Here is a 20,137-nt window from a genome sequence, read left to right as displayed (position 1 = left end):
TCTCTCTTTTCTTTTCTTCTTGCAACCAAGGCTCCACTGGAGCAAAGTTCGCCCAGGCACTGAGGATGGCTCCATGGCCTCTACCTCAGCAGAGAAGCAACTCCCCAGATGGTCAGAACATTGCCCCCGGTGGGCATGCTCAGTGGATCCCAGTCAGGTGCATGCGGTAGTATGTCTGTCTGACCCCCCCACTTCAGAAAAATAAATAAATAAATAAATAATCTTTCTAGGTTGCATGGGACAGCACAATGCATGACAGAAGGTAAAAAGCAGCAAAAAAAAAGAGAAATGGGGAAAAAAAAAAAGAGAAATGGAGATACATAATAACCAAGTGAACTCATGGTTTACAGTGTGTATCAGTGATCATGTGGTCACCCCCTAGTGTCTCCATAACCCAGTACTCCTTCATGAAGGGTACCTGGTAGAACCAAGACCATTTTTATTTGGTAATGTTATATTAGGTCAATGTTATAAGGTCAATGTTATATTAGAAGCTAACAGCTTAAATTCAACAATGCACACATGTAACAAAGGCCTAATAAGGGTAATAATAAACGACAATATAATGCTTCTGAATGAACACCTATATATGAAAAGTCTGTAAACTTAGTTGCTCCTTAGAAATATCAAAACAAATATAGAAAAAAAGAAAATACCGGCAACAGCTTAACCAAGAAATTGAGAAGAAATTATTTATTTTATAAATATCTAAAAGACTCAAGGAGAAAAGGAGCAGAAAAAACCCTGTCTGACAGAGACCAAGAAGAAAAAATTTAAAAAATTTATTCCTAAGGCCCTGGCCAGTTGGCTCAGCGGTAGAGCGTCGGCCTGGCATGCAGGAGTCCCAGGTTCGATTCCCGGCCAGGGCACACAGGAGAAGCGCCCATCTGCTTCTCCACCCCTCCCCCTCTCCTTCCTCTCCGTCTCTCTCTTCCCCTCCTGCAGCCAAGGCTCCATTGGAGCAGTGTTTGCCCGGGCGCTGAGGATGGCTCTGTGGCCTCTGCCTCTGGCGCTAGAATGGCTCTGGATGCAACAGAGTGATGCCCCAGAGGGGCAGAGCATCGCCCCCTGGTGGGCATGCCGGGTGGATCCCGGTTGGGCACATGAGGGAGTCTGTCTGACTGCCTCCCCGTTTCCAGCTTCGGAAAAATGAAAGAAAAAAAAATTTATTCCTAAGAAGAAACCACTATTATAGGAAGTCCCAGGGTTATGAACAAGTTAGATTCTGCAGGTTTGTTCTTAAGTTAAATTTGTATATAAGTTGGAACAGGTACATTTACCTATTAAATGCAACTTAGATAGAAGTTTGCCTTAACATAGTACTTATTTTTATTTTTCTATGCATATAAATATTTAAACATTTTCAAACCTATAGAACATATCTCTTTGTAACCTGGGACTGTCTATACTTCATAGTCTCAACATATACTTGCAAAAAAATTTTTTAATAGGAGAAAATGACAAGATACAAATATAACAGAAACACAAGAAACACTAAAAACAGTTCCCTACTATTGAAGTCTGTACCATAGCTTTGTGAATATAAAATACCCTGACACAAGAAACACTAAAAACAATCAGTGTTTCCTATTATTGAATAGTCTGTACCATAGCTCTGTGAATATAAAATACCTTGTCCCTGCTTTACGATATATAATAGTCACTATGCTATTGCAGAGTTTTTGTTATACCAGAACTTATTTAAACAAATAAAAAAAGTAGTGGGATAAAATAATTAGGAAATTTCAGTGGTCCAACTGGACTATACTAAAAATAAGAGGTGCTAAACAACACCAGCCCCTCCAAAGATGGTCTGTTCTTATCCCAGGGAAATAACTAAAGGATTCTGGGTTATCTAGAAAGAGATGAATAACCTCAAAATCCCAACACCTTGGTATTAGATACCAAGCTGTAATATTAGCACCAGCCAGAGTCTACTAATGCACTGTACATCTGGATAAACTTTAGGTGATGGTATTAAAAAAGAAAAATTCTGGGGAAGCAACCAATGAATGCACAACTGAATGGAACAACAAATGAATGTTTCCCTTCCCCTTCCCTCTCTCCTGTATCTCATAATAAATTTTTTTTAAAAAATCAATCAGTCAATAAAAAAAATTAAGCCCTGGCCGATAGCTCAGTTTGTTGGAGTGTCATCTGGAAGTGCAGAGGTTGCTGGTTTAATTCCTGGTCATGGCACATACAGAAACAGCTCAATGTTCCTGTTTGTCTGACTCTCTCTTAAAAAACAAACAAACAAACAAAACAAAACAAAAAGTAAACCACACACACAAAAAAGGACAAATACATACAGAAAATGTAGTATGTACCAGTGAACAGATGTAGTACACCTGAAAGCAGTAAGGTACAATCTCCACAGCTTTTCCTAGAATAAACATTGACGTATGTTTCTCTCAAAAGACCTAAAAAACTGAATGCATATCAAATAATTAGCTACACAGCCCTGGCTGGTAGGCTCAGTGGTAGAGCATCGGCCTGGCATGCAGGAGTCCCAGGTTCAATTTCCGGCCAGGGCACACAGGAGAAGCGCCCATCTGCTTCTCCACCCCTCCCCCTCTCCTTCCTCTCTGTCTCTCTCTTCCCCTCCCGCAGTCAGGGCTCCATTGGAGCAAAGTTGGCCCGGGTGCTGGGGGTGGCTCTATGGCCTCAGCCTCAGGCGCTAGAATGGCTCTGGTTGCAACAGAGCAACGCCCCAGATGGGCAGAGCATCACACCCTGGTGGGCATGCCGAGTGGATCCTGGTCGGGCTCAAGCGGGAGTCTGTCTGACTGCCTCCCCGTTTCCAACTTCAGAAAAATACAAACCCCCCTCCCAAAAAAACCCCAAAAACAAATAATTAGCTATAGAACTAAATGCAAGATAGTCTATGAAACTTGGAGACTATTCAGAGCCAGTATGAGGAAGAACAAAAAAAGGCAGATGCACTTGTTTTATATCTAAAACCTTGGGTAAATCACTTTGCCTCTTAGTTTTGTTTTTGTTATTGGTGAAATGAGGGGGTTGCCAGATTTCTTAAAATTTCTCCCTGGCTTTAACATCCTACTCTCTCTCTTTTTTTTTAACATCCTACTCTTTTTTAAGGTTATCAATTAGATTCACCATTATAGGTAAGAAGGGAACAAGTACCATCACTTTCCAGCTGAAAAAAATCAGACAGGAAATTTCATCAACTGCATATAGTGAATTGAAGCTACACCCAATAGAGCAAAAGGTGGTTCTTCTCTAGCTTTGCAGTCTCCTTGTCTGTAACCCAGAAACCTATTTAGATGAAAATGGTTAAAGCACACACTCTACTGAAAGGCATTTACATATGAATATGAAGTTCAAGATTTTAAAGAGGAGTCCCTGTGCCACAAACATTAGTTACAATCTACCAGACTGGTTCTTGCCTCCCTCCATTAGAGTATGTTGTGAACTAGAAAGACTTATCAAAGTCGGGGTATAATCGTTTATATAACACCCCTCCCTCCTCACTGCACAAAGAGCATCAAGATACCTACTTATTATTATTATTATTTTTCAAAAGCCCTCACCTATCTAGAACATTTTAGGACTCTATTCTTCCTTGTTGGGAAAGCTAGTTTATTATCTCTTTCAAAACAAGAAACAGAGGATTTAATTTCAGAATAACACGTGCTTAGAGCTATCACTATATACTTGCTAGGATAACCTACTTGGCCATTAGCTATGATGTACACTTATCTATAATAGGTGTCACTATATCAGCAAATATCGACTACTGAGAACAGTCAAGAAAAAGATTTTTAAAAAGATTCTGAATAGGCCCTGGCCAGTTGGCTCAGCGGTAGAGTGTCGGCCTGGCGTGCAGGAGTCCTAGGTTCGATTCCCGGCCAGGGCACACAGGAGAAGCGCCCATCTGCTTCTCCACCCCTCCCCCTCTCCTTCCTCTCTGTCTCTCTCTTCCCCTCCCGCAGCCAAGGCTCCATTGGAGCAAAGATGGCCCGGGCGCTGGGGATGGCTCTGTGGCCTCTGTCTCGGCATTAGAATGGCTCTGGATGCAACAGAGCGACACCCCAGAGGGGCAGAACATCGCCCCCTAGTGGGCATGCCGGGTGGATCCCAGTCGGGCGCATGCGGGAGTCTGACTGCCTCCCCGTTTCCAGCTTCGGAAAAATGAAAAAAAAAAAGAAAAAGATTCTGAATAGATAAAACAGACATTTCATAATCTATGCCCTCAAATTTATAATTAATTTGGCTCTCACTTAAAGTCAATTTACTCTTATGTTAGAAATAATTTAAACAATGGGGACTAGGAGGAGAAATGAAGTATTAGAGGCAAAAACGCTAAAGCCAACAATAAGGAATTTTTGTCCTCAAAGAAATAGTTAACATCCAGAAATAAGGAATTACCTTCCTAGTAATTTGAAGTTAAGGGTATCAAAGCTTCCATACTTCTTCCTATTGTATTGGATTCCTTTTTCCCTTTAAAAATTATATAATACAGATTGTACAGAAGAACAAATTGGTAGTTGCCAGAGGTGGGGTGTGGGAGAAATAGGTGAAGGAGGTAAATTCATTTTTTTAAAAAAAAGAATCTGGCCTGACCAGGTGGTGGCGCAGTGGATAGAGCGTCGGACTGGGATGCAAAGGACCCAGGTTCAAGACCCTGAGGTCGCCAGCTTGAGCGTGGGCTCATCTGGTTTGAGCAAAATTCCACCAGCTTGAGCCCGGGGTTGCTGGCTCCAGCAGGGGGTTACTCAGTCTGCTGAAGGCCCGCGGTCAAGGCACATATGAGAAAGCAATCAATGAACAACTAAGGTGTTGCAACGCACAATGAAAAACTAATGATTGATGCTTCTCATCTCTCCGTTTCTGTCTGTCTGTCCCTGTCTATCCCTCTCTCTGACTCACTCTGTCTCTGTAAAAAATTAAAAAATAAATAAATAAAATAAAAAATGAATTGTCTCCATCAGAATGTTTAAAAAAAAAAAAAAGAATCTGTGTTACAGATGTATATATGGTATAACTTTATTGAAGGGAGTGGAGGAAATTTTACCTAAGTAACTTAGGAAAAGAGCAGAAGCTATAAGACTAAGGACTAAAGAACTATATATATAAAGCACTGTACTGAGGTTAAAAAGTTGTTTCCCACGGAGTTCAGGTTTACAATTCTGATACCACTACTATTCATGTATACTGGAACTGAGCAAATAGCAAATAGATGATGAATAGCGGAAAAAGTAAAAAAAAAAGTATCTTGAGCCCTTCTTTTGTGATGTATCAAAGACAAAGGAAACAAGGTCTAGCGCTTTCGATATGGTCACATTTTGCTATATTTTTGGCTTTTGTACTTGAACTTCCCTTTCTGCATGTAGTATTCCCTACTTAATCTACTGAGTTAATCTGTACCCTAACACCAAGAACAACTACAAAATCAAAAGCTTGGCTCTTCCAATGAAAATCCAGGCTTTCAATAATATTGCTTCAGCTAAAAGTTTATAGGTTAATTCAGATAGCAATGCTAGTTCTTGGTTCTCAGCTATAATCATCATCCCAAAAAAACAGAAAAATAATTATACAATAGAGGTAATAGAAGAAAATGTAAATAAATAAAAATATAAACATATAGGTTTTTACAAAAACATTCTGGTTTATATCCATAGTCCCCTACACACACACACACACACACACACACACACACACACTCTCTCTCTCTCTCTCTCTCACACACACACAAGTGATCACATTGTACATACTATTTGATAATCTGCTTTATGTATTTTTGCATGCAATATATTTATGCATAATATAATAGTTGCATGACATCCTATTATATAGCTGTATCAATTTAATCAGTCCCCTATGATTGACTAGTTATTCTCAATTTTTGGTAATTCTGCTTTATCTAATTTTAAAAAGGAGAGGAAGTTTATTTGCATTTATAAAATAACCATGTTATATACAAAGTACAGAAAATGAAAAATCACCCCAAACCTAACCATCCTTCAAATGCTAGTTTTTTAATTTATTGATTGATTTGAGACAGAAACATCAATCTGTTTCTGTATATGCCCTGACCCGGGTTCAAACCAGCAACTTTTGCATATTGGGATGATGCTCTAACCAACTGAACTATTGGCCAGGGCTTAACTATTGTTCTTATGTCTGTTGAACTTCTCCCCTCTTGGCATGCATGCATGCATTCATTCAAACTTATCAAGCTCTTGATATGTGCCAGGTTTTTGTTTGGGTTTTCTCTACTTTTATTACATAACGATTTATTTGTACTGTATTTTTTAAAAAACCTCTCGTAAACATTTTGCTGATTAAGTTTTGCCAATCAGCTTTTCTAAGTGGTTGCTGAATGTTACTTCCAATATGTTTACTTATCTATTTTTCTACTGATTAACAGATTTTCTTTTTCCTTTTTTTAAAAAAATATGCTCTAGGGGAGAATTGTTCCTTGCCTAATTCAGTTTCTGGTAGCTGCCAGCATTCCCAGGATGGCAGCTGTGTCACTCCAGTCTCTGCCTCTGTGGTTACACTGCCTTTTCTGTGTGTTCATCTGATTAATCGAATTTCCTCATCCATCAAATCCCAATTTAATTCACTCAACTTTTGTATTGTCTAGTGGTCATCACTGTTTAGTTTAATGCAGAATATATACAATGATCAATTACTGCTTAAGTTTAAAGACCATTGTTTTACCTCTGTATAGCACATTATAGTTAAGAGTTACAAAAACACAGCTGATCCTTGAACAACATGGCAATTAGAGGGACTGATCTCTACACAGCAGAAAATCTGACTTTTGACTCTATAGTCCTTCCCATGTGCGCATCAAAAGCAGTATTTTCAATCTACAGTCGGGAATGCAAAAATAGTTCTTGATCCACAGCTGGTAGAATCTGGATATAAAGGGTCAACTGTATGTATTTCTCCCTAACAACATTCCATTAACTGCCTAAGACCACATCACGGTAGGTAAGTTATTTTACAAATGAGAAAAGGAAAGCACAAGGAAGTCACCTTTAACAGACTGGCTCAAGGACATATGGCTATTTGAGCTACACAGTTCAGTTCTGGTGTCCTACCAAGATAAAAAAAAATTTTATGCTTTTATTGTATTTCCTAATATACCTAGATGAGGATCTCTCCTCCTGAAAGCCTTTCCAAACATCTTTTACCAGCTCCTGTAACTGACCATCCCTCCCTGCTCCCCGAACATACTTTTATTAGAACATCAACAACACTTACAGTATTTACAGATCCCTTATACTCTACTTATGACCCTTAGGAAAAGAATCCCCCCCCTTTTTGTGACAGAGAGAGAGTCAGAGAGAGGGACAGACAGGAACGGAGAGAGATGAGAAGCATCAATTCTTTGTTGCAGCACCTTAGTTGTTCAGTGATTGCTTTCTCATATGTGCCTTGACCAGGGGGCTAGAGCAGACCAAGTGACCCCTTACTCAAGCCAGCGACTTTGGGCTCAAGTTGGTGAGCCTCACTCAAACCAGATGTGCCCACGTTGAAGCTGGTAACCTCAGGGTTTTGAACCCAGGTCCTCTGCATCTCAGTCCAAAGCTCTATCCACTGCGCCTCCGCCTAGTCAGGCAGGATCCCTTTTTTATTCATCTTTGAATCCCCAGTACCTAATGTAGTGCCTAGCACAAAGTAGAAAGGTAAATGTTCAAAAAATGAAACGAGCACATTACAAGTGTTCTATAAATATTGCAGATATCTAAATATCTGGGTGGATCCAATTCACATCATTCCAGAGAAAGTCACACTTTGGTATATCTAGAACCAATTAGGTTCAAATACAGAACCTGTATTCAAAGAGCAGTCACTATCAATACAGAACATGTAATTTTTAAGTGCCATATATTAAGAGGAATAAATACATTAGCAACAACATTTAATAATTGTAAAACACACAAAAGTTAAGAACAGATGCTTTTAAATAATCTTAGGAGCTGCAAAGTCCATAGCTTAGAATTTGGCCATTTTATTATGACTCTGACTACTTAACAAAGTATGAGAGGGTTGCTGGTAGCAAAAACTGAGTATAAATTGTTGATTATGCTTGAGTTAGTATGATACATTTTGAAAACTGTTTTATAGAATTTACTTTATAGTTTTAGACTGATTTTGTTCATTGCTTCCTCTTTTCTTGTAACAATATTTCTGACGTGGTCCAGCTATTTAGAACCGCCTACCAACTGTGTAGAAACATGCATAAAAGCAAACAAGCACATTTAATACAATTTAACTTCTATATTCCACAGTAGGATGTTTCAGGGAACAAAATAAGAAGCTGGGTTGTACAGTTGTTCTACAGCTCAAAGAATTGTTTCTCAAATGTTTTCACTGTAGTATCTATACAAAGAACACTTCCCGGCCCTGGCCGGTTGGCTCAGCGGTAGAGCGACGGCCTCGCGTGCGGGGGACCCGGGTTCGATTCCAGGCCAGGGCACATAGGAGAAGCGCCCATTTGCTTCTCCACCCCCCCTCCTTCCTCTCTGTCTCTCTCTTCCCCTCCCGCAGCCAAGGCTCCATTGGAGCAAAGATGGCCCGGGCGCTGGGGATGGCTCCTTGGCCTCTGCCCCAGGCGCTAGAGTGGCTCTGGTCACGGCAAAGCTACGCCCCGGAGGGGCAGAGCGTAGCCCCTGGTGGGCGTGCCGGGTGGATCCCGGTCGGGCGCATGCGGGAGTCTGTCTGACTGTCTCTCCCCGTTTCCAGCTTCAGAAAAAATACAAAAAACAAACAAACAAACAAAAAAAAACAAAGAACACTTCCCACTACCAAGCACTCATGCCCCATTCTGTTGACGACCTGTGAGATTAATCTCAGTCACACAGAGTGCATTCTGTTCCTAAAATATGTATTTGTTTCAATGTAAAAAATTTTAAATTACTTACCAGTTAAATTACTTAACTCACCGCCCCCTCAATAAGCACAATTGAAGCTCCAATGAGATGGGTCATGCTTATTCTTGTGGCTTCAAGTGCCCGGAATCATATCACTTTGTACCCTAAGGGTATTCATATCCCAGTTTGAGAAACAGGGATTACACTAGCCACAACAGTTAAAAGTGACCAACATGTTTCTACAACCCCATTTCCCAAATTCTTAAATTTAGTTTTCTCGATAGCTTTTCAAATCAGTACTGTTTCTCTTTTCAGATGTTCATTTGTATGTACTTTATGTCAACACTTCTAAAAGGACTGTAGAGCACAAGTTATTTCTAGAACGACAGAAAACCAGCACAAAGACCTTGTCCTTTCCTTCTTGGAGGTACTAAGATACCCACTTGGAAAACAGAGACTTAAAATAGTGTAGAGCTTTCATTCCTGTTCCCTTTCTCCTCTACATTTGCCTCAGGAATGGCTTATAAGAAAAATCTCAATAGTTACTTAGATGATTTATTCACAAATTTACGAAATCTTAACTTTTGTAATTTCCACCTCTACATTCATTTTTGACATTACACAAGGGCAATTAAACAATTTTCACGTTTTTTAGGAGGTAAGAAAGAAGTGCTTTCTGGTAGTCTGAAAAGATATAATTTTTACAATTAGAACCCTACTTTGCTGTTTATGAGATCCCAGAGCCTAGTAGACCGTGACATTTATGAAAAGCCTATTTCAAGTTCCCTGTGATATTTTATAGAACTTGTAGGCTAAAGTAAATTTTAAGTGACCCTTTCAAATGTTAAAAGAAAAAATTATTGATAAGACTGTAACTGCCCTGGCCGGTTGGCTCAGTGGTAGAGCGTTGGCCTAGCGTGCGGAGGACCCGGGTTCGATTCCCGGCCAGGGCACACAGGAGAAGTGTCCATTTGCTTCTCCACCCCTCTGCCGCGCTTTCCTCTCTGTCTCTCTCTTCCCCTCCCGCAGCCAAGGCTCCATTGGAGCAAAAAAATGGCCCGGGCGCTGGGGATGGCTCTGTGGCCTCTGCCTCAGGCGCTAGAGTGGCTCTGGTCGCAACATGGCGACGCCCAGGATGGGCAGAGCATCGCCCCCTGGTGGGCAGAGCATCGCCCCTGGTGGGCGTGCCGGGTGGATCCCGGTCGGGCGCATGCGGGAGTCTGTCTGACTGTCTCTCCCTGTTTCCAAGCTTCAGAAAAATGAAAAAAAAAAAAAAAAAAAAAAAAAAAAGACTGTAACTAACACTCTGATGCAAACATGGGTCATTAGCTAGGCTAACTCAAGACAATTTCTATCCAAGATATCAGATTCCCCAAGAACAGGATCCCATCTGTTTGTTCCTCTTCAAAATTACAAACTGCCACAATGCACTTTTGAGGTCATCTACCAAAACTCAAAACATACAAGGTGGGGCAAAAGTAGTTTACAGATGTTTGTATGAACTGTAATACAATAATTAATAAATAATAAAACAATAGCCCTGGCCAGATAGCTCAGTTGGTTAGAGCATTGTCCCGAAGCATAGAGGTTGCCGGTTCAATCCTTAGGGCACATACAGGAACAGCTTGATGTTCCTGTTTCTCTCTCTCTCACCCTTCCTCTCTCACTAAAAAATAAATAAAATAATAATACAAGAATAAATTCTGTGTTTTGCATACTCATAACAGTAAATCTACTTACTTTTGCCCCACCCTGTACATTCCAAAGGCTTCTACAGGGAAGCTACCACAATTTCCTGGGGTTTTTCTACGTACAAGCTCAAAAAGCTTTGCCCACATTCTCAACCCTGAGAATAGCCTTTGTAATTGATGTTACTCTCTCACAAATACGGGATGTAGGAACAGAAAGGTTACATAATTTGCTCAATGTCATCCAGCTAACATATGGTAGTGCAAAGTTTCAAACTGAGGACTCTCAACCATAAAACTGATATACCTTCAACCACCCACCCTCTTGCCATCTCCTAGAACCAAGAATGGTCCAGCAAATCCTCCAACCCCAAGAAGGTTTCATTACTCCTATATTTAATACCAAAAAATGGAAACAGTATTTACCTCTCCGTGGCTGCAAAGTCAGTTTGAAAAGGAAAAACAGAGCTCAGCTCTCAAGCCCTTGGCCAGCAATCTGTCCACTAGCGCATCTTGTTCTTTGGCCCCAGGTCCGTAACCATTCTAAAATAAAAGCACAAATCATTTTATGAAAATTAAATACACACAAATGCACATATAGTAAGAAAAATAAACTAAGAGCAAGATGAAGACTGATAAAATTAAGAATAAATATGTCATCTTACTAATTGGGCTATTCCATAAATATCTATCAAGCCAATAATAAAACATCCAGTTATTTTTTTTTAGACATTTGCTAAATATATCAAGGGCTAAAGATTCATGATTATCAAAATAGCACCGCACTGAGACCTTGCAACCAAGTAATGGCACATGTATATATATCCAAACTACCAAAAAATTAATTCTTATAGAATAAGAATTAGTAATAGTTAACAGTTTAATTCCTTATGTTTAACAAGCAGTGGTTTTACTGATTACATCATGAGTAAAGACTATTTTCTTTTTTTTCTTTGTATTTTTCCAAAGTCAGAAGTGGGGAAGCAGTCAGACAGACTCCTGCATGCGCCTAACCGGGATCTACCCAGCATACTCACCAAGGGGTGATGCTCTGTCTATCTGAAGCATTGCTCCATTGTGGCTGGAGCCATTCTAGTGCCTGAGGCGGAGGCCATGAAGCCATCCCTCAGCGCCTGGGCCAACTTTGCTCCAACGGAGCCTTGGCTGCAGGAAGGGAAGAGAGAGACAGAGAGAAAGGAGAGGGGGAAGGGTGGAGAAGCAGATGGGAGCTTCTCCTGTGTGCCCTGGCCAGGAATCCAACCCAGGACTTCCACAGGCCGGGCCAACGCTCTACTACTGAGCCAACCCGCCAGGGCCAAGACTATTTTCAATTTAATATGATATGATGGGGGGGCGCCTTTCACTGACCACTAAAAATTCCAAAAGCACAGCATTGAAACACTTCCTTTTTAGTTAAATAATGAAATAGTTTTTCTTTCTTAAAAAGTAAAAACAGGCCCTGGCCAGTTGGCTCCGTGGTAGAGTGTCGACCTGGCGTACAGGAATCCCGGCTTGGATTCCCGGCCGGGGCACATAGGAGAAGCGCCCATCTGCTTCTCCACCCCTCCCCCTCTCCTTCCTCTCTGTCTCTCTCTTCCCCTCCCGCAGCCAAGGCTCCATTGGAGCAAAGTTGGCCGGGGCACTGAGGATGACTCTATGGCCTCTGCCTCAGGCACTACAATGGCTCCAGCCACAATGGAGCAAAGCTCCAGATGGGCAGAGCATCGCCCCCTGGTGGGCATGCCGGGTGGATCCCGGTTGGGCGCATGCGGGAGTCTGACTGCCTTCCCGTTTCCAACTTCAGAAAAATACAAAAAAAAAAAAAAAGTAAAAACAATTTTCTTCCTAAATTACAAATGAACGAACTGTCAGGCAATGGCAGAGTGGAACTTATCTCCAAGGGAGGGAAAAGGGAGGAGTAACTCTCAAGTGAAATGAAAGAGCTAAATTTGAATTAAGAGTTTTCAAAGAATTTGGCATAGGAGGTACAACTAAGAGGGACTCTAATGCATAATTAACTAAAGCCCACAAAACTAAGATGATCTAATACTTTTTTAGGTGAAGCTGAAGAAAAGTCTTCTTTGTTGAGAGGCAACTTATAACAAAGAGAACTAGTGTATTTAGTTCAAGAAACACTTGCAGTGGAGTCCATACCGTCACTAACACCCTCAAAGGGAATAAGAATTTATGCCCCTGAAAATTCTAAGGATAACTAAAAATGAAGATCAAGTGTGGAAAAATCACTATTCTTGAGGTATATGTCAGCAATCTATATATGCAATGCCACACCTCTGCACACAAAATACTAATCTGAGAAAATGCAATTAGACACTGCCAGGGAAGATCTGAGATAATGACTAGAGAATGTTTAGGGATGTTTAAAAATATATGGTATGCCAAATCTATATATATAATTATGAACCACGATCTTCAAAGTTATACATAACTTGCCATTATTATTCCTTTTAAACCTGTATGTTCTCTCTCAAATACTAAATTATGACAATTCTTGGCTGTCTGAAGAGGGACCTGATTTTTGGCAAAAGAGCCTGAAGTCATCTGGAACCAAGATAAGTAAGGTAGAGAGCCAATGAAGTAGATGTTATGGAGTGAACTGCAAGCCAGCAACCCTGAAGCAAAAAACCAGTCTCTAGAGGTGAATTTCTGTCAGCAGGCACCATGGTGTAAGTCTGCCACAGGATTCCTCTTCAGGGCATCTGTCAGCCACAGGTGGCCACCACCACTCCCAAGGAATCCCCCAAGCCACCCAGAAGTCTGAGGCGGGTGCCCTCATTTTTCTGTGCTCTTTAAAGCAAAATCCTAAAGACCTTAGAATCTGAATGTCCTTAAGGATAATTTTTACAGCTCCTAAATTTTATGTTGAACAAATCCCTAAATTAACTTTTACAGCTACTCTTAAATAAGCAGCATTTTCCTATGTGGACAAACAGTTCTGTTGTAATCTTCCTTGTAATACTGATTTGAATAATAAGTTCCTTTGGGTAACACTATATCCTCAATGTATTCTCTATGTAGATTTAGTTTTCCAATAAAAACAAAGTATGAATCCTAGCATATAGGAAATGTCAAAGGATAGCAACTCAGTGGATAAGGTCTATCAAAAAAGCATTAAGTGATGTATAAGACTAAGAAGTTAATGACTGCATAAGGCACAACTGAATCAAGAAGGAAAATATGGACTGTGGAACACAATGCTAACTAGGAAAACAAGCTTTACTCCTGGCTCAATTATAGACCTGCTGGATTTTAATTTTTAACCCATGTGGAACTTAAGTAAAACATATCACCTGCCATCCACAATTTCAAAAGGAAAATAGTGAAAATCATAAGAATGCAAAAAAATTGCACAAATGAACTAATATATTAGACAATTAAGTGTAGTTCTTTTCCCAAACCTGACACTCCCATCAATGCTACTGCACTTAGTCACCTAGTGCCATTTTATTGTGGAGGGTGAGAAGGAACATTTTGCGAAGTTCAAAAAACAGATGTTGAAAGACTCTCCTATGTAGGCAGATTGCTGCAAAAACCTACAGACTAAGATTACACACAGTGGACCAACCAACAACTCTGCTTAGAATCAGTTTGTTTTAATTTCCTCATAAACTTAATGTAACTTGCCGCACTATACTATCTTAAGGTACTAGACTATTTGAGGAAAGGGCAAAGACAATTCAACAGAAGCTTTTTAACGATGCAGAAGGCTTAAAGGACAGAGTAAATTTAATATACATGCCCTATTTCACTTCTTTTGCAGCCTATAGGGCATGTGGAGTTAACTTCTAAACTCAAAGCATGAAGATTACAACGCGAATGTTTACTTAATTCTGAACTCAGGGCTACAGGAAGTCTGCTACCAAAGAGTAGTTACATTAGGCGTAGATATTTATAAACCAACTGCAGCTAGTGACCCAAGATTCAGTTACAACATCAACCCTCAGATTTCACTGTATGGGCAAATTACCAGTGGAGTCAAGAATAAATTCATTCTGCCCTACTAGAGCTTTAGATCGGGTTGCAGGATCCCGGAGAACTGCCTTTGCCTAACCCTAGAGCATCAGACACTAAGTACTGTGCTATATTAGCGTCAGGACATTTTAAAGCACTAGGGAACTCAAGGGTCTCCCTAACTTGGCCATCCTATAATCCCGAATTCAGCAATCTGTCACGCTACTTGAGATCAGTGTGAAATTAAGTTTTGCTCCCTTTGAGATCTCTCAGCGCACAATGTCAGGCTATCACTCACTGCAAGGAGTGTCCGACCCTGGCTCCAGAAAAACTACTTGGTGCAGAACTCGTGTCTTTTCAGTCCACCGTGGGGGGCCGCACCGGTAGGGTCCGGCAAAGAGCCCGGCGCTAGTTTAGGGGCGCAGCAGGGCCCGGCGGGGGCGGCGAGCGCGCGTCCCCCCGCCCGCTCGGGCGGCGTCGAGGCGCGAGCAGCTCAGCCAGCCTTGCAGAGGGAGCTCTCGGCAGCTCTGGGGTCCCTCTGCTCGCAGCAGCGCCGCCTGCGCCACTCGGTGGAGACGGAGACCAGCGGCGGCGGCGCGCGGACTAGGAGCGACTGCCGAGCAGCCTCGCAAGGCGGCCGGGTAGGTTCCGGGGACCGGGCGAGCTGGAGGATGGGCAGCCCGAGAGGCGTTGGCCAGGGCCCGACACCCATATTGCACGGAGACCCGGCAGCGCACGCGGAGGCAGAGTAGGGAGCCTTGAGGAAAACGAGCGCAGAAGCCGAGGCGCGGAGATCGCCTCTCGGCTGAAGCCACCCGGCTTGGGAAGGGCGGAGGTCAGAGGGCGGGCCGCGGCCAGGAGATCGGTCGGGCCAAGAACCGGTCTCGAGGGCAGAGACAAAGGAAGGAAAATGGAGTCGCCGGCGCGCGGGCCTCTGTCGCCGGCGCCGCCGGAGGCCTAGCGCGCCGCCAAGAGAGAGGCCTAGCGGGCGGGTGTGTGTTGGGGGGGGCCGGCCGGGGCCATGGTGGCGACGGGCAATGGCGGCGGCCGCGCCGCAGCAGGGACGGTAGAGGGAGACAAACACCCCCCGGCGGCGGCGCTGGCGCCGGGCTGCAGCCAGCGCCGACCGGAGCGGCCCCATCGTGACACCTAGAGGCGGCCCGCGAAACCTCCTCCACCCGGGGCCCCCTTACCTCCGCGCCACACCCCCCGCAGCGCCCGCTCCGCCGCCGCTCCACCGCTCCGGCCACCAGGCGTCCCCGGCCAGCTCTGCGCACCCGCACCGGCTACCGCGCCGCCGCTGCCGCCAAAGAAGCAGCTCCGCGCACGGTTTAATCGCTCCACAGGCTCGGACACAAAATGGCGGCAGCGCGGTGCAGTGCGCCTGCGTCGGCGCTGCCGGGGCCGCGGGTGCTGATAAGGGAAGGGACGGGTGGGGGGGCAGTCGGGCGACGAGTGGAGGGCGGGGGAGGAAAGGTGAGGGGAGGGGTTGGCGCAGGGCAGCATGGGAGGCGGCCCCGGGCGCCAACTTTCAAAAGCGGGCGCGATGGCGTAACGGGATGCGCCTCGAGTCACGTCACGTCGCACGCGCCCTCCCGCGCTCTCGCCCGGTCGCGCGTGGGCTGCGCGGGTGCCGCGAAATCCCGGCTCCTTCTGGGTGGGGCTTCGTGGGCGGAAGTCACTGCCTGGGAGGCCTGGGATCTTGTGTCCACTTAACCTGGTTCCTTAGCCGTATCTCCCACCCTGAACCCGGAAAGGCGGTAGAGGGTGTTCGGAGGAAGCCGGTGCGGGGCTAAGTGGTGTGGCTGAGGCGGTTCTTGGGCCAGACCCCGCCCCAGTCTCCACCCTAGCCTGGCCCGACCCGCCCTCCGCGCGCCGCACCGCATCCCGCCAAAGAGTAAGGCCCGCCTGGTCCCTGCGTATTTTCATCTCAGAAACAATTCAGCGCTCGCGAGGGACAGCGAGAAGAGCTGTCTTTTTCCAGCAACTTTTGGGGCTCTTTCCGCCCTAGAAGAGGGCTTCCTGTTATCCCCTGGCCTCCTCATCCCGGAGAGGCTAGCGGAAGACCAGACTTGATACTTTTACAAGATCGTAACAATCGTCTTTTGCCGAAAAGGACTTTCTGTTTTTGGCGCGGTGTAATTCTGTGTTTTAAAATGTGCATTTCTTGTCTTTGCCCTGAGGGCTGTTACAATTCTCTGTGGGCGGAGTCCTTCAGCCGCTCAGTATGGTCGCCCCTCCCCCTCCCCAGGATGCACCTGCGGACTTGACCTAATCAGCTGTCAAGTTGACCGAAGACTGGATATTCTGGTGGCTTCGGAGGAAAGCCTTTGGTACTTTTGGGACTCTGACACAGGATTGAATTTCCAGTTCCTTCATACATGGATAACAAACGTACCTAGCGTTAAGTAAACAGCTTCTGCTCCATTTGTTCCGTTATGAGAATGCCTCCCCAATGTTGACAGATCTGTTTTTGTAATTTTTTCTTTAAAAAGGGAATCAGAAATTTGGACTTTTAATATGTAAAACTCTAGATATTTAGATGTTGGCAAGTAAACCAGATGCTTTTAAGTTAAATTAGTGGTTTAATCGGACTTGAAGAAAGGAGTGAAAAGTTCCGGTGCCAAATACTAGCCACTCCAGCATTTAGAGATAGGGTAATGGGGATGGAGAGGGAGCAGCCAGGAGGCAGAAGAAAATCCACAGTGTTTATTTGTGAGATCTAAGGGCAGAGAAGGATTCAGGTAGGAGGCGAGTGATCAATTGTGTCTAGAGGTATACTTCAGCTACAGATACGGTTTGAGTTGGTCACGTTGGAGATCACGTGAGAATGTCATTGGTGGTGGCCTGATTCCTGTTGGTAAATCAGAAATGTGGAGCCTGACCAGGCTGTGGTGTAGTGGATAGAGCGTTGGATTGTGATGCGGAGGACCCAGGTTTGAGACCCCAAGGTCGCTGGCTTGAGCACGGGCTCACCAGCGTGAGCATGGGGTCGCTGGCTTGAGTGTGGGCTCATAGAAATGACCCCGTGGTTGCTGGCATGAGCCCAAAGTCGCTGGCTTGAAGCCCAAGGTCACTGGCTTGAGCAAGGGGTCACTTGCTCTGCTGTAGCCTACCCCCCTTTAGGGCACATATGAGAAAGCAATCAATGAACAACTGAAGTGCCACAACAAAGAATTGATGCTTCTCATCTCTCCTTCCTGCTGTCACTATCTATCCCTTTCTCTGTCTCTCTCCCTGTCCCTGTCACACACACAAAAAGAAAGAAAGAAATGTGGACATGACTATAATGGGTTGAAGAGTGAACGGGAAAGTGAGGAGAGTGTACACAGACAACATGGGAAAAGTTTTACTGTGAAGGGAGCAAAGAAGTTTAGGGATAATTAGAAGGATATGGGATCAAGAGGAAATGTTATAAAAGATGGTAGGATTCCAGAGCATGTTTTTTGCCATTGGGAGTGATACAAAAGAGAGAAGGCCTACTTGACCTATATAGGAGTCCTATATAGAAATCCAAGGGAGGCCATAAAGAAATTGGGAGGATTGACCTTGAATAGGAACAGGATGCTTCCACTGTGATAATGGTAACTAAGGTGAAGATGATGCAAATGCAGGCGAGTGGGAAAGCAAATTCACAGCTTTCCTAGTGGGACTGCCTTGGCAGCATTGAGTACCCATTTGAAGTTTATGATCATGAGTTTAAAGCTAAACCAGTTGGCCCAGAGTGTGGTTTTTCTCTAGCAACATTCAGTTACTTAGGTACAGACATAAAGAGAGAATTTACTTTCTAAACACCAAGACCCCAATTGTCTGATTCTTCATCTTGGGCACTTGCCTTATATAATTAGCTATTATTCTAGAAATGTGTGAAGTCTTGGGAAAATTTACATGTGACTACTTTTCTAGGAACCAAATGATCCTATTTGTCTCTGATGTATACACCTTAAGACTCAAATATAAAGAAAAGACAAACTTGGCCTGACCTGTGGTGGCGCAGGGGATGAAGTGCTGACCTAGAACGTTGAGGTCGCCGGTTCGAAACCCTGGGCTTGCCTGGTCAGGGCACATATGGGAGTTGATGCTTCCTGCTCCTCCCCCTTCTCTCTCTCTCTCTCTCTCTTCTCTCTAAAATGAATAAATAAAGTTTGTTTAAAAAAAAAAAAGAAAAGAAAAGACAAACTTAGAGGAAAATTACCTCTGGAATATTTGCATTTTCTTCAGCCTTCTACCCCAAGTAGCTCCTTGGCATTGTGTACTAAAAGAAACAAAGCTGACTTGCACATAAATCCTTAGCTTCTTTATCTTTCTAGTACCTTTAATAATCTGATTAACTTTCTAAGATTTTCTTTCAAACTGTCTTTCTTATGTTTAAGATTAAAGTAAAAGAACATCTTCTAAGGCTTTAATGTGGACAGATATAAGGCAATGTATTTAGATGGAATAAAATTTCAACTTTATTTACTATGATATTTATAACTGCTATGGTCAGTATATTTGTAGTCCCTCCAAAGTTCATGTGTTGAAATTCTAATGCCAGATGTGATGGTATAAGTAGGTGGGACCTTTGGTAAGTGCTTAAATCATGAGGGAGGAACCCTCATAAATATGATTAGTGCCTTTTAAGAGAGTTTTCATACAGATCCCTAGCCTCTTCCATCATGTGAAGTCATGAGAAGGCACTGACTGTAAACTAGGAAAAGGTCCTTCACCAGGATTTAATCTTTGTGGTGCTTTGACCTTGATCTTCCCAGCCTCCAGAACTGTAAGCAATAAGTTTCTGCTGTTTATAAAACACCCAATCATGGTATTTTGTCATAGCCATAGTATTTTGTGATAGCAACTAAAACAACTATATTTTTATTATTATCAACTATAATTACAACTATATGACTTGTGAGTCATAACTTAGAAGTCAGGAATGGGGTGTGAGTGGCCTTGGAGCCTGCTTTCTGAAGACAAAGATCCTGCCTGACTAGGCAGTGGCACAGTGGATAGAGCATCGGACTGGGATGTGGAGGACCCAGGTTCAAGACCCCGAGGTTACCAGCTTGAGCCCAAGGTCGCTGGCTCGAGCAAGGGGTCACTTGGTCTGCTGTAGCCCCCTGGTCAAGGCACATATGAGAAATCAATGAACAACTAAGGAACCGTAATGAAAAATTGATGTTTCTCATCTTCCTTCCTGTCTGTCTGTCCCTCTCTCTGACTCTCCCTATCTGTCACAAAAAGAAAGAAAGAAAGAAAAGACAAAGATCCCATGTGCTCCTCTGATACATGGCTGAGAAAATGCTGAGGATCACTAGGAAGGGACAAAAGGAAATGTTTTCTTCACCTTGTAAGAAATTATGATGTGTCCTACTTCGTGGAATCACCAAGGAACAGAAAGCCACACCAAAAGGATGGTTCAGGCTGGATAGAAACGAACTGTAAGGGAAAAATAATACGATTAGGAACTTGTGAAACAGGATGATAAAAATAAGGACAGGTTTGTTCCTTGCAGTACTACACCAGATTACTTGGTGAAAACCACTCGGGGATTTAAGGAAGTGTTTTTACCATGGACTGTCTCTTAGATTTGTGGTTCATAGGGTTTGGGGCATTATCAGTAGAAGGCTCTCAGTTTACCACATG

General features: G+C 43.4%; 1 protein-coding gene and 1 non-coding gene across 4 annotated transcripts in view; one reads left to right on the top strand and one right to left on the bottom strand.

Annotated features, from left to right (window-relative positions):
* The window catches only part of CTCF (CCCTC-binding factor), a 56,108-nt gene extending 40,200 nt beyond the window's left edge, over positions 1–15,908 (bottom strand). Inside the window, exons 1-3 of one of the 3 annotated variants that reach the window (XM_066349964.1) lie at positions 15,703–15,908; positions 10,967–11,083; positions 8,904–9,016 (exon numbers count right to left, since the gene is read on the bottom strand). The gene's annotated coding sequence lies outside the window, so the exon portion shown is untranslated. The remainder of the gene's footprint in view (positions 1–8,903; positions 9,017–10,966; positions 11,084–15,702) is intronic. The other 2 variants (XM_066349962.1, XM_066349963.1) reach the window with 2 other exon arrangements.
* Positions 8,383–8,458, top strand: TRNAA-CGC (transfer RNA alanine (anticodon CGC)). Its single transcript has one exon. It is a non-coding gene; the product is annotated as a tRNA-Ala (tRNA).
* Positions 15,909–20,137: the final 4,229 nt, after the last annotated feature.

The sequence above is a fragment of the Saccopteryx leptura genome, chromosome 9 (genome assembly GCF_036850995.1).
Source record: "Saccopteryx leptura isolate mSacLep1 chromosome 9, mSacLep1_pri_phased_curated, whole genome shotgun sequence".
Classification (NCBI taxonomy): domain Eukaryota; kingdom Metazoa; phylum Chordata; class Mammalia; order Chiroptera; family Emballonuridae; genus Saccopteryx; species Saccopteryx leptura.
This window is presented reverse-complemented; position numbering and strand designations above follow the sequence as displayed.